Here is a 14226-nt window from a genome sequence, read left to right on the forward strand (position 1 = left end):
CAAGAGACATTGCTGAGAGAAGATTTCTGTGTATGAGAAATTAGGGGTGGTTATATTTCAAGCTCTTTTGGCATCTTTTGTGAAATCCTCTTTTGTCCACATTCACATTTTGTTCAGAGGATATGCTGAGAAACTGATTTGCTCAAAGCCATCTGATGAATTTCAAAACGGAATGGAGGGTTGAACCTCATTTCTCTAGTCTAATAAAACAAAGTGTCCCATGGCACCTAAAGACTAGCAGCTTTTGTTTCAGTATGAGCATCCTTGAATCACAACTCACTAACAAAGTGGACTGTGACTCAGAAAAGCTCATATTGATATAAAAGTTATTAGTCTTTAAGTTTTCACTAGATTTTAAAATTTTTGTTAGAGCTCTGTAGCTTCAAGAGGGAGCGTGAAGGAGAAGACCCTGTCAAGTGGCTGATCCAGAGGCCCAGCTGCTTGGTGGGGTCTTTAACTGCTTCCCCCAAAGACCCGAAACAGTCACAACCTGACCCAGTCATCACAACCCAAGTAGGAGTTGATGGGCTGGGTAGGCTACAAATTGAGGGGGAGTAGGTGCAAGGAGCGGTACCCTCCATGTTGCTGTCACATAGACCCTGCACCTGCTCCCAGCAGCCCCTGCTTTAAGAGGTGAGTTGTCATCTACACAGCTTGCATTTTCTTATATAATAAAGCAGTGGTCCCCAACCTTTTTATCACCGGGGACCACTCAACGCCTTTTACTGAGGCCCGGTGGGGGGGGTAGTTTACTCCTCTACTCTCAACCACTTCCCTAGCGCTCTCTGATCGCTATGGTAATGTTTAAACATCCCTTCAAAATAAGATACAGACACGCCACAACAATGAAGTGTGTTGTAAAGGGCTGGGGGGGATGAAGTAAAGGGCCAGGGGGAGGGGAGAAGGCGTCCTTCAGGGCCCACCTCCAATTAGTCGAAGGACCACGTGTGGTCCGTAGCCCACAGGTTGGGGATCGCTATAATAAAGGATATTGATAAAGTCACATTATGAGTTCAGGCATCAGGATTCCATTCTTCTGTGGAGTTGTTTCCAGGGTGAAGAAGCAAATCCCATTATTTCTGTCCCTTGAAGTTCCACTGTGATGGATAGGTGAGGTATCTATCAACATAGGCATTATGAAAAGAATGCCGAAAAGAATCACAGTGGCCCCATTAATCCAGCATCTTGGGATTGGCCTCCTGGTGATGGTTTCCAATGGAAGAAAAGGGCCACCACTTTCCCTGTCGAGTTTGGAGGAAGCTGCTGGCTCTGCGGGAACTGTAGAGCAGGTACACTACATTTTTTGTGGGAGAATTATCTGTTCTTGGAGAATAGGATTTTGAATGGGATGATCTTTGATCTCATATAATAACCATCAGACATGGACAATTATTTTCCACGTGGGACATCGATCCAAATTCCTCATCAGCTTCACTGAACAACAATGGTAGTTGAGTGTTGTCTTAATCGTATCTGACAGCACAAGGGCATGGGAGTTGATATGATTCTTTCCCACATCATCTAAGAATAAAGCGTTTTAGTGTTGCAAATTCCTTTCCGCTCAGCTCAAAACAAATGCCTCATTCTTCTGTTTAGAGATAGCCTGCTTGTTTGGCTAGGCATCGTGTAATTATGCCACGTTGTACGTCTCCCCGTTTTCACATTTCCTGCATATTGAGCGGATTTGGGTGGATCATGATCTGATGCACAACCGGGTTTTGAGTATATTAGGTGGAAATTGGAACCAGCGAGTTTGGAAGGGTTCCATGCGCGAGATGGCTCCGGGCTATTCTGAGCAGAGCTGCAAAAGGTGGATCCTCAGAACCAGTAAAGACACCCATATTCCAGTGGTCCTCCCTCCCTCCCTCTGTGAATCGCAAAGAGCCAAATCTGCCATTACCATCAATCAAAAAGAGCCAGGTGAGTAATGCATGCCCTATGCATGACCCCAAACGCACATACAGTAACTACAAGATAGAACTATTGCAATTAAATATGTACCCATAACCTTTTAAAATTTGTAGGCTACGTCTGAACATGTAGGGTTCTCCCAGCGCTATTCCAGAATATAGTCAATAATATTCAGAGCTGTTAAGTCTCTGAAGTGTGAAGAGCTTCATTTGCTGCCGCCTCCTCATCTCCGTAGAACAGGGGTAGTCAAACTGCGGCCCTCCAGATGTCCATGGGGTAGTCAAACTGCGGCCCTCCAGATGTCCATGGGGTAGTCAAACTGCGGCCCTCCAGATGTCTATGGGGTAGTCAAACTGCGGCCCTCCAGATGTCCATGGACTACAATTCCCATGAGCCCCTGCCAGCAAATGCTGGCAGGGGGTCATGGGAATTGTAGTCCATGGACATCAGGAGGGCCGCAGTTTGACTACCCCTGTTGTAGAACAAGGTGGCAGGGCCCAGCCAGCTGAAACCCTGTCTGGCTCTGAAGAACAGGCAGATCTACGAGTCTTGCCAGGATCAGCCCCTGAGCTTCAGCCATCGCCCACAGCCTCCTGTCAGAAGCACCAGGGCTGCCTTCGGAGCCCCACCCAGAGCCTGAACCACAGCCAGGCACAAGCACCCAGCAATCTCCAGCCTTTGGGCTTCAACCCCATTGCTGGCTGCAGCATCCAACTCCCTGCCCTCATCTCCTGAACCTCAAGAGCATCAGCATACAAAGCAGCCCTTCACTTTGCAGGAAAGGGGGAGGAGCCCATAGCTAATGGCTCAAGGAAGATCTGCTGCCCTCCCAGAGTCAGCTGTGGATGATTAAGCTGCATGTCAGGCTTAAAAGCAGTGAGTGCAAAACTCCTTTCCTGCTGGCAAGGTCCTTCCTTCCAGACCTGCACCTCCAGAGCCTGTTCTTGACTTCTTGGACCCCGTCTGACCTTTGACTTGACTACGGACCTCCTTCTTGCTCTTATCAGACTTGGCCTGTGAGTGACTGATTTCTGGCTTTTGACCTTGGTTTCCTGTTTTGCAACCATGCCCTTACCCACTCCCTTAAATTATCTGGGTGCCTGTGTTTTAATAATACCAATAGGCCATGGGCTCAAAGGTATTGGGGAATGTTAGTCAAAAACACCAATATAAGGAAATACTGTGGGATTTTTCCACACTAATCTTTCACTATTGTTACAACAATCTTATGTTGGAGGACTCAACCACTGAAGAAGATATTGAAAATGGAAGTTATCTAGAAACTGTTATGGTTGATTCTTCGTGTATATAATTTTTTGTCATTAAACTTGAATATATATATATATTGTTAGAACAAGACTATTGCCTTGGATAGGTTCCTTCTTTTTCTGTTGGTATTCTGTTGTGAACCTTCCTTTTTTCATGCTTGGAGACTTAACATAAGGCTAGTGAAGGAGAGAAAACTATCCAAGGAGAAAGGGGAATAAAATCACTACCAGCAGCCTGGGGGCAGCCTGATCTCTTCCAAGGCGGCTGATGGTTTTACCCTCTCTGCTCTGCAGCTGGCTTGCTTTTCTCCCAGCAGCTGCTCAGGTGCTGAGTGCAAAGGCTGTAGAGATGGGTGGGGGGATTGCTGAAGAGGACACACCCTTTACCTCCCTCCTTGGCATGTGGCCCATAGCTTAGGGAGGCTTGCAGCTTACCTCTCCTAGAGTCCCTGCAAGCAGTAGCTGCTTGGAGGTGAGAATCACCTGTCAGCCATAATGGCCTTTTTGGGTGTTCCCACATTAAGGGTTAAGTGCTCAGAAGAGCCACAGGTGGCCTGTTGAAGAGGAACATGATTATTGCTGACCTGCATAAAACCATGCAGTTCATACCAATCTGTTAGAGGTCCCTGGACCCAGAGAAATATGCCTGGCCTCAACCCGGACCAGGGCTTTTTCAGTCCTGGCCCCAACCTGGTGGAATGAGCTCCCAGGACAGCAGAGGGCCCTGGTGGAACGTTCGCAGTTCCACAGGGCCTACAAGACAGAGCTCTTCCACCAGGTCTTTGGTTAAGGCTGGGCTTAAAGCTGGGCTCCCCTCAGGTTATGTCTTATTGAGCGGATGGTTGACTGTGAAGGGGAAGAGGGACTACGTTATCTTGATGCTTTAATGCGGTGTTGGTTTTTTTTGGGGGGGGGTTGGGGTTTTATAATGGAGTATGACTTTTCTGTAACCCGCCTTGACGTTTGGAATAAGGTGGGCTAGAAATTGAATTATTAATAGTAATAAGATGATGATGATGATGAAAGGGCAATCATAGAGTTGGAAGGGACCTCCAGAGTCATCTAGTCCAACCCTCTGCAGAATGCAGGAAATTCACAACTACTTGCCCACCCACAGTAACCCCAATTCCATGAAGTTTTTTTTTTTTTTAAGGCAACAACTATTTCTGCCGTTGCAGACCTCAGAAGCCCCTTCCCTCCCTGGTCCGTGGGAAAAAATTATGACTCTTCCTCACCTCAACTTCTTAAGGGAGAACATTCCATAAATTGCCCCTCCCTCCAAAACCTTTGGAATGTAGTTGGCTGCCCTCACTCAGAGACCACAAATCTTGGGGGATCCCAAAACGGTTGTTTGAGCACGCTTGCTGGAACCCAAGGTTGGGCAAGCCATGTGAAAGGATGGTGGTATGCTTATTAATATTGTCATTAAGATGCAAATCTGCACTTGCCTCTGCATTGAAATGCAAGCAGCACAGGGAGGAAGCTTGCTTTATCTGTGGGCATAACAGCAGCCTTCTGTTTCTACATGAGCGGCTGGGAGAGGCAGGGTTTCTTTGCCAAAAGCAGGGCTTCTGTTTGCTGAGCGCTGTGAGAACCTGTGAACGAGCTCTCCCAGATGTGCTCTATCCTGCAGAATCCTTGTATTGGAGCAGTGGTTCTCACCCTTCCTAATGTCGCGACCCTTTAATACAGGTCCTCATGATGTGGTGACCCAAACTATAAAATGATGCAAGTGTTCTTTCACAGAAATTAAATTGTAATTGACCAGTGGCGTGAAGATCCATTGTTCATGATTGTATATAAATTGGTTTTTTTTCCTCAGGGTTTTTCAGTTCTGAATGACCTTAAACTTCTAGATAATTCTGCATATCAGTTATATCAGCAGACGTTCAGGCTGCTCTGAATCTTGCAATAAGTAAACTGTATAGCTAAGTCACCATTTCCCAACTACTGAGAGCCGTCTTGGTGTTATGTTTAAGAGAGGCAGACTAGACTCTGGACAACTTGTTTGGATCCCCCAGTTCTCCTCCACATGAAGCTTGTAGGGTGACCTTGGGCCGGTCTCTCAGAGCTCTCTCCGTCCCACCTGCCTCACAAAGTGCCTGTGGTGGGGAGAAGAAGGGAAGGGGATTGTAAGCCATTTTGAGACTCCTCAAGGTAAAGTGGGGGCACAAGGCCAACTCTTCTTCTTAATGTGAAACCTATTTTTCCCCTTGCATATCCCTTGGCAAGGTAAAATACCTCTTAAAAGGATGTGTTGGTGATTTTTTTAATGTTTTATATTGGAAGTATATACTAATCATTCTAAACCGATAGGAATTCTGGAAATTGAGGAAAAGTCACAAAATGCTAATGCCTTTCTCATGGAAAGAAGCATCTACATATCCCATGTAAATGATCTGTATAATGTCACTTTTACATATAGCTAAAAATGTGAGTAAGGGTATGTGTGTCTCCCGCAATCTTCCCACAAAACCATCCCATGAGCATGAACGAATTCTGCTTCCTCTTTACTAACTTGAAACTTGCTTCTATGTAGTGTGCTGAAGCCTTCTTCAAAACAAACCCTGCAGCTGCAGTTTTGTGATTTGCTCTCAAAAATAGTCCTTGCAGGGGTGGCCAAACTGTGGCTCTCCTGCTGCCCATGAACTACAATTCCCATGAGCCCCTCCTGACTCATGTTGCTTGCTGGGGCTCATGGGAATTGTAGTCCAGACACATAGAGAGCCACAGTTTGGCCACCCCTGCAAAGTAATGCTTTTAGCACACGGGTGAAAAGAATTGAGAAGTTAAAAGTCCTGTTTATCATCCCAGAATATCGACATTTTCTTAACACCCCAATTCCATTTTTCCCTCTGGTGTTAAAAAAAAAAAAAAAGCCTGGGTCCCAAGCGGTTTAGGGCATTTAATGTCAGAATTTCTAATTGAGCTTGGAAATTCTTAAGCAACCAAAGAAGTTTTTTGCAAGCTGGCTGGAGATGGTATAACCTGACCCAACCAAAAGCCTTACTGCTGAATTCTTTACAATTTGATTGATGAAGAGTTCTGGAAAACACACTTTTACGTCATTTTCATTGGAACTAATAAAAAATACTGTGTGAACTTCAGTTCCTGAAGCAAGTGTGACGACAGAAACAAAGGAGACCAAACCATTTAAATGCCAGTATTCAAATACAAAATGATTTCGGAATTCCTTTTCCAAAAGGCAAACCAATAGATTGCCTGAATTGTACAGAAGCAATTTGGGCTTAGTTAATGATAAAAGGAAGAGGGAGTTCTTCACAGCACCATAACTGTGCAGGTTGTGTTATACTTGTCCAGCTATGAATTAATGACCCCCCAAACGTCTCTCATTAGCTGTGGTCTTGCAAACTGAAGGCTGGAGTCAATCCGTCTCATTGTTACGTCTTCCTGTTTTCCTCCTGATTTCAACCGGGCTTGTTTGTTTTGTGAGGCTGGTAGCTGGTAATCAGAACGACTTTGCCAACAACGTAAAGTGGGATTATACGCAGGCCCTTAGTCCCAGTATAACTTGCTGTACAAACATAAGTTGCAGTCTTTTGGTTAACCAATGAACCTTCAAAAGCAGTTCCCTGGTTCCTCTTGTTCGGTCCTACGTGAGTTTTAGTGCATTGCAGCTCTTGGTTCTTCAATGGTGTCTAAACTCTATAGCGGCCAATGGGACCAAAGGACTTCTTCTCTCCATGTTTACCTGCTGCTGGAAGAAGAGAAGGGCAACAGCGTTTACATGCTGCCTGTTAGAGGGTGGAACTATTGAGGAATCTCCAGTCATTGGCCCAGCCCTGTTTTCCAAGTGTGGCCCCATAAATTAACAGGCCCTTGAGTAATTTTAAAATGGATCAAGTCTATAACAAAACTGGTCAGACCTATTAAAAACAAAAATAATCCATTGCCTTCTTGTCCTCCTTGAGCAATCTTTTCGTACTTTCGTCGTCCGGAGGCCTGGCTGCTTTCAGGGCAGTTTCCTGCTCTTGATATATTTGAAGGAATATCCGGTCATTGTGGTGGAATTCACCAGATTTGTTGTCTAGCCATAGGTCCAAAACAGGCAGGCAACCGGGTAATAAGAGCCAGAGAGGTGTGGTGCTTAAGAGTGGTGGACCCCAGCCAGGTTCAGTTTTCCACTCTCTCACATACAGCCAGCTGGGTAACCTTGGGCTAGTCACAGTTCTCTTAGAGCTGTTCACAGTTCTCTTAGAGCTGTTCTTGCTGAGCTGCTCTGTTAAGAGCTCTCTCAGCCTCACCTGCCTGCAGAGAGGAAGGGAAAAGTTATTTGTAAGCCACTTCGGGAGTCTTTTGCTTAGTGAAAAGCAGGGTATATAAACCTCTTCCAGGACTTCATGAAACTTTCAGCAGATGAAATTACTGGCCAGGGGAAAGTATCTGGATTCCCCGCTCAAATATACAGCAACATACTGTATTCGACATAACTATCAGATGAGCTGCTTCAACACACCATATGCTGCAGAGGAATGTTTGAGGCTGAAGTAATAGCAGGCCTTTTACCGTGTTGTGTTGGAAATCAGCTGCTAGTTGTTTTTAAATCTGCATTCAGCTATAACATACAGCTCTCTTGCATTTGGGAACATATTGGGGAATTCCCTTGCTTTGGTAACTGTGACGATCGCCCTCCCGATCTCCTCAGGAGTGTTAACTTTGAGATTCAATGGGCCTGCGGGTCCTTCACCCCTCCCTAAACCCTACATTTCTTTTGTTTTTCTGTACATTCCCTCCTCCATCCCACGGTTTATGACCAGTAGAGGCTATCTTCCCCGATGTGAAGAGCATTCCCTTATCTATCCTCGTCCTTGGTTCCCTATAGTAGAAGTTGAAAATTTACTGCCAGGAATGGCAGAGAAAGCAGGCTGAATGTCTCCAAAATTAATGCATTTTAGATCAAAAGCCTCCTCTATGGGAATGATTTCTCCCGCTTAAACTAACCCCCTGTATATAGGCCCAAGTGGGCCATCTGTGCTTGTCTCTGTCAATGTCCCTGTCCTTGCCATGCTTTGTCCTGCTTCACCTTATGGATCCTTTCAATAAAGGCTGATCTCTTGGCACCACATGTGTATGGAGCAGTTCTCTAAGGCAGTGGTCCCCAACTTTTTTATCACCGGGGACCAGTCAACGCTTGACAATTTTACTGAGGCCCGGGGGAGGTACTCTTTTGCCAAGGGACGTTGCTGCCGCTGCCCGAGTCCCTGCTCTGCTTGCTTTTGAGGCCAGAAGATGCAAGAAAGGTGGTTTGGGGTCCATGGAGATACCACAGCCACCTGGGGTCCACAGGGAGGATGACGTACTGGAGTCATGGCTTGGGCCAAGCCAGCAGGTCCAGACTCCTCAGGAGGAGCTTGGACAGGGGAGCAAGAGCCAGAATGCAGGCATCCAGCCACTCCAACCACACTCACCCGACCCAAGAAGGTCACCAAGCACCAGCAACGATGAGGACAACCAGGAGAAGAGGAGCAGCCAAGTGACACTGTGCTGGCCTATCAGAATAAGAATATTGCAGAACTACGGAGCCAAGCCAAAAAGGCTGGCTACACTCATCCCAAAGAAAGAGTTTTAAAGATAGAAGAGGGCTGGGCAGAGCTGGAGAAACCTTATGACTACACTGGGTTGAGGAAAAGGAAGCCAGTAGTGGAGTACAAAAGGAAGTTCTAAGCCAGAAGCTGAGGAGGATGTGGATGGAGTGGTAATGCAGATTTAACACCTCTTCATCAGATGGTAAGCCTAAACTTCTGGCTGTTCTACACCCATTCTGAGGCCTCTGAGAGTATTCCAACAAAAAGCAACAAGATGGCAGAAGGTGGTGGCAACCTGGGCATGGCCGATGTACTTGACACTTCCTGTCTAAGTTCTGAGGCTTTGCTTCTGTGTCTCCAGCTGCCCAGCACCTGGTCACCATAGGGACATTTTGATGCCTTGTGTACCCCTGGAGGAATAGCTTTTTTTTTACAGTAGTATGTTCAAGATGGTGGAGGTCTATGTGTTACAAAGAAGAACTAACAGTTAAAAATATGTATTAAAAAGAAAATATTCACAAGCCTACTTGTACAGCATCAGATTGAGCAAGGGATCCAAAGAAATATGTAAAGTGCAATCCCTCTATCCCTCTCTATTATACATGCCCTATCAGATGCTAAAAGAGTTTCTATAACCTTCGGGTCATGAGCTGCGGGTCGATCTTCCCTCTCGGTGGCCAGCAGAGCAATGGCCGCCGTGGGGGGACAGGGCCCGGACAGGGCCCTTACTCTATTATTTTATCCGCTCCGCAGGAGCGGTTAAAGATAGTCCTCCAAATCTCTGTTCCCTGTTTGGAGAAGGGGGAAAGCTTGACCTACCCATTACCTCTCCTGCTAGAGCTAGCATTTGTATGAACATCAGCTGAGGTACATCTGGAAAACAGTTGAATTAACACACACACACGAGATGGGGAGCAACCAGAGGTGTGGCTATTTCAGTAGTGGCATCTTGTCTAGGGTTTCTAACTCACTGGGAAATTTCTGGAGATTTGGGGCTGGAGCCTGGACTGACCATGGGGAAGGAAGGGACCACGTCAGGGAATAATGCCATACAGTCCTCCCCTAAAGCTGCCTTATTCTCCAAGACAATTGACTTCTGTCGTCTGGAGATGAGTTGTAATTCTGGGAGATCTCCAGCTCTCATATAAAGACTGGCAACTGTTCCTACAGGATGCCCTTCCCCCTACGGTTTGCCTGGGGCCTGCTCTATTGTCTTTTTAGGCACCAGACCTAAATTTGCCAGTTTCCTCAGGCTTTTAATTAAGGGTTTGGTCTTTTAGCACCATTTTTATAGTGTGCCCTTAGTCTGAAAACCATTAAATGTTTTTAAGCTGCTCAGTTATTTGAAGTTTGTATGCTGTGGCTGGGTTAACATCTTTTAATGTTTTATTGTTTTACGGTTTATATTATGTTTTATTTTGTATATTGCCCCAGGCAGGTTTCCTAGAATGATGGAATGAACTTTTTTTTTTGGATAAGTAAATAATTTAAGCCTCCTTTTTCAATAAAAAAAATAGCTTTTATGTGTGTTAGTGCATTAGGCTTTTAAAGATACACAACACTGACTTTCAAAACAGTCTTGGCCTCCCTAGATCTTTTCTGAAATTGGTATTGTGCATCCAAATTGAAATCACACAGAATTATCCTTCAAGTCTTGTAACCCTTCGTGCAAGAAGCATTCCTCCAGTTTAAGGTTTTTATTTGAGAGTCCTGTGCAATGAAACTATGGAAGTGAGTTGAAATACTGTTCTGTCCCTGTGTTCATAAAAGCCATTTATTGGTCCACAAAATGCAATTTCTTCCTGCATCACACACCAATTGTTTTTAGAAAGTGGGCAGTTCCAGGTGGGACACATGGCCCTTGGAGATTTTATTGGCCACGCAGATTTTTAACAACATGACTTTGGCAGCCGCCGCCACCACAATACAAAGATCTTCATGGTATGACTGGAGGTAAACTACGACAGACATTTTGTGGCCACATCGACCACACTGAATCAGAATTTCAAAGCTGTCCACTAGCTCAAAAAAGTTGGGAACTCTTGTGTACGTGGATCCGCTGAGGACTAGAGCATGAGGTCCGAGGCAGGATCATGTTCCTTGACCCACGGATTTAACAGGTTGGTTTTGGCATTCTTATCCTGCTTTCTTCCCTAGGGAGAAGAACCCAAAGCAATTTACAAGATGGTTCTTCATCCATTTTGTTCTTGCAACTCTCTTGTGAGGATCAACTTGAGAGAGTAACAGGCACTAGGTCACCTATCAGGCTTGCATGGCAGAAGAAGAAGAGTTGGTTCTTATATGCCGCTTTTCTCAACCTGAAGGAGTCTCAAAGCGGCTTACAACCTCCTTCCCTTTCCTCTCCCCACAACAGACACCCTGTGAGGGTGGTGAGGCTGAGAGAGCCCTGACATCACTGCTCGGTCAGAATAGCTTTATCAGTGCTGTGGCAAGCCCAAGGTCACCCAGCTGGTTGCATGCGGGGGAGTGCAGGATCAAACCTGCCACTCCAGATTAGAAGTTAACGCTCCTAACCACTCAAGAGCAGAGATCCCAGACCTAGGTCAAACACTCTGACCAGTATACCAAACTGTCCAATGCGATACACCCTTCTCCATTACTCTGTAGCTCTCAAAACTTTTCAGTGCTGAATGTTTTTTGTTCTGCATCTAGAAGAAGAGTTGGTTTTATACCCTGCTTTTCTCTACCCAAAGGAGTCTCAAAGTAGCTTACAATTGCCTTCCCTTCCCCGCCACAACAGGTACTGACCTGTAAGGTAGGTGGGGCTGAGGGAGCCCTAATATTACGGCTCTGTGAGAACAGCACTACCAGGGCTATGACAAACCAAGGTCACCCTGCTGGCTGCATGTGGAAGAGCAGGGAATCAAACCCGGCTCACAGGATTAGAAGCTGCTGCTCTTAGCCACTACACCAAGCTGGCTCACTACTGTTTGCATTTTTTTTCTAAAGGCGTCTTGAGTCTTTGCATTTTTTCAAAGCTTTTCACTTTGAGAAATCTATCAACTTGTAGCTACATTCTTGATAAGCTGGATAAATAAATAATAAATAAACCTTCCAATACAGCTCAGGGGAGGAGACAACATGAGTAAAAACAATACATTACATTTAAAGCACAGACATCATCTTAGCTTCCCTCAATTAATACATTTCAGATGAGGGGGGTTCTTGGATTTGCAGAGCGGTGTCTCCAGCGGTGAGCACTTCTCGATGGTTATTTCCTGGAGTCTGGCTATTCTTCTATGTAAATTTAAGATGGTTATTTGTCCAGCACCACCTGAGCTAGGAACAAAAATGGCCAGAACGCAAACGTTAACCTGGCTTGTTTGAAACAAAACAAGTGAATAGACAGCATTAGACATTAATAAGGGTAGAGAAGAATATTCCATGTAACCCGCCACGAGTCCATGGAGAGTGGCAGGATATAAAGCAAAGCAATAAATCTTCCACCCTTCTATGAAATTTGACACACACTATGCAGGGGTGGCCAAACAGTGACTCTCCAGAAGTCCATGGACTACTGGTAGGGGCTCGTGGGAATTGTAGTCCTTGGACATCTGGATAGCCACTATTTGGCCACCCCTGTACTATGACAATTGTTGTTGTTGTTAGGTGCGAAGTCGTGTCCGACCCATCGCGACCCCATGGATAATAATCTTCCAGGCCTTCCTGTCCTTTACCATTCCCCGGAGGCCGTTTAAGCTCGCACCAACTGCTTCAGTGACTCCATCCAGTACTATGATAATAAGTGTTTTACGATAATGTGGGAGGTCCCAAGTTCGATCCTTGGCATCTCCAGTTAAAAAGGACCAGGCAGTAGGTGATGCAAAAGACCTCTGCCTGTGAACCACTGCCAGTCAGAAAAGACAATTCTGACCTTAATAGACGGATGATCTGATTCCGCATAAGGCAGCTTTGTGTGTGGGTGTGATAGGGACTGTCCCTTTCCATATGGACTGATGTGTCTCTCCTTCCACCAGATTTTGCTCGTGATCCGCTTCTCTCCCCAGCATGAACAAGCTTTCCCATTTATTCCTGCAGTCTTATGGGACAGCCTGCCCAAAGATGTTAAGCAGACACCATCTTTGACAGTTCTGGGAAGAGATACAAAACTGTGTTGTTCAGCTGGGCATTTTATCGCTCAGTTAAATGCTGAGGATCTTGATATGAACAAGTTTGTATGCACACTAAGCTTTCGAGGCTTGGGTTAAACACGTGGATTCTTTCAAATTGTGTTATTGTTGTCTACGTGCTTGGTTTTTGTGTGTGTTTTGTTAGCCAGCTTGTGTCTTCCTGGGGTAGAAAGGCATAATTATCGATCATTTTAAAAAAATCCTGCTAAACTTTAACAGTTAAGTGTGAGTCCAGTGGCACCTTTAGGACCAACAAAGTTTTATTCAAAGTTGAAGCTTTCATGCACATGCATACTTTCTATGTGCATGAAAGTTTATACCTAGAATTAAAACTCTGTTGGTCTTAAAGGAGCCACCAGACTCAAGGTTTATTCTGCTGCTTCAGACCAACATGGCTACCCACCTGAAGCCATTAAGGGTGTGATTTCTGAAGTGGCCAGGTAACACAGCCCAAACGGACCCAACATGACTGCAGACTCTTGTCATAGACTGAAATCTCCCTCCCTCTTTTGTACTAAACACCAATCCTGATTAAGTGTTCTGGAGCAGTGGTCCCCAACCTTTTTATCACCGGGGACCACTCAACACCGGGGACCACTCAACACCTTTTACTGAGGCCCGGTGGGGGGAGGGTAGTTTACTCCTCTACTCTCAACCACTGCCCTAGCACTCTCTGATCGCTATGGTAATGTTTAAAAATCCCTTCAAAATAAGATACAGACACGCCACAACAATGAAGTGTGTTGTAAAGGGCTGGGGGGGGGAGAAGGCGTCCTTCGGGGCCCACCTCCAATTAGTCGAAGGACCACATGTGGTCCGTGGCCCACAGGTTGGGGATCGCTATTCTGGAGGACTCAAAAGCCTGCCTACTGTTTTGTGATGTTTCGGTTTCAATACAAGGTATTACTCTTCTTTTGCATTTTCAAATGGAACTCAGATTAGTTTGGTTGAACAGCCATGTAGCATTTGCAATAAGGGTTGGTATTGAATAGTGTGGAGGGGTGACTTGCATCCCCACTTCAACATTGTCATATAAGTACAGGAAGATTCTGAATTGTGCTTGGAATTGCAACAATATTATAAACGAGTGGCAGTTATCCTGGGGAGACAGGTGATGACAAATCTCTGAACATGTCTGGCACTTAACAGGATTGTCACACCTTAGCTGTAACTTGACAGCCTTTTCCACCCTCACCAATTATCCCACAATCATTGATGTGGACACTATGTTGGTCATTGCTTTCCTATTGCAACTGGATCGTCTCGTCCAAATTGGGAAATCCAGTTGCCAGTGACTGCTGCTGTCCAAAGATGGGTGGGCCATATAAGTGCCTTATAAGTGTATTTTGT

The 14226-nt window shown here is 45.5% G+C and overlaps 1 protein-coding gene across 1 annotated transcript in view; it reads left to right on the forward strand.

Moving 5' to 3' along the window:
* Window positions 1–2770: 2770 nt before the first annotated feature.
* CHN1 (chimerin 1) overlaps window positions 2771–14226 on the forward strand; it is a 161454-nt gene continuing 149998 nt past the window's right edge. Inside the window, exon 1 of the mRNA XM_077319660.1 lies at window positions 2771–2927. The gene's annotated coding sequence lies outside the window, so the exon portion shown is untranslated. The remainder of the gene's footprint in view (window positions 2928–14226) is intronic.

The sequence above is a fragment of the Paroedura picta genome, chromosome 2, assembly GCF_049243985.1.
Source record: "Paroedura picta isolate Pp20150507F chromosome 2, Ppicta_v3.0, whole genome shotgun sequence".
In the NCBI taxonomy this organism is placed as follows: domain Eukaryota; kingdom Metazoa; phylum Chordata; class Lepidosauria; order Squamata; family Gekkonidae; genus Paroedura; species Paroedura picta.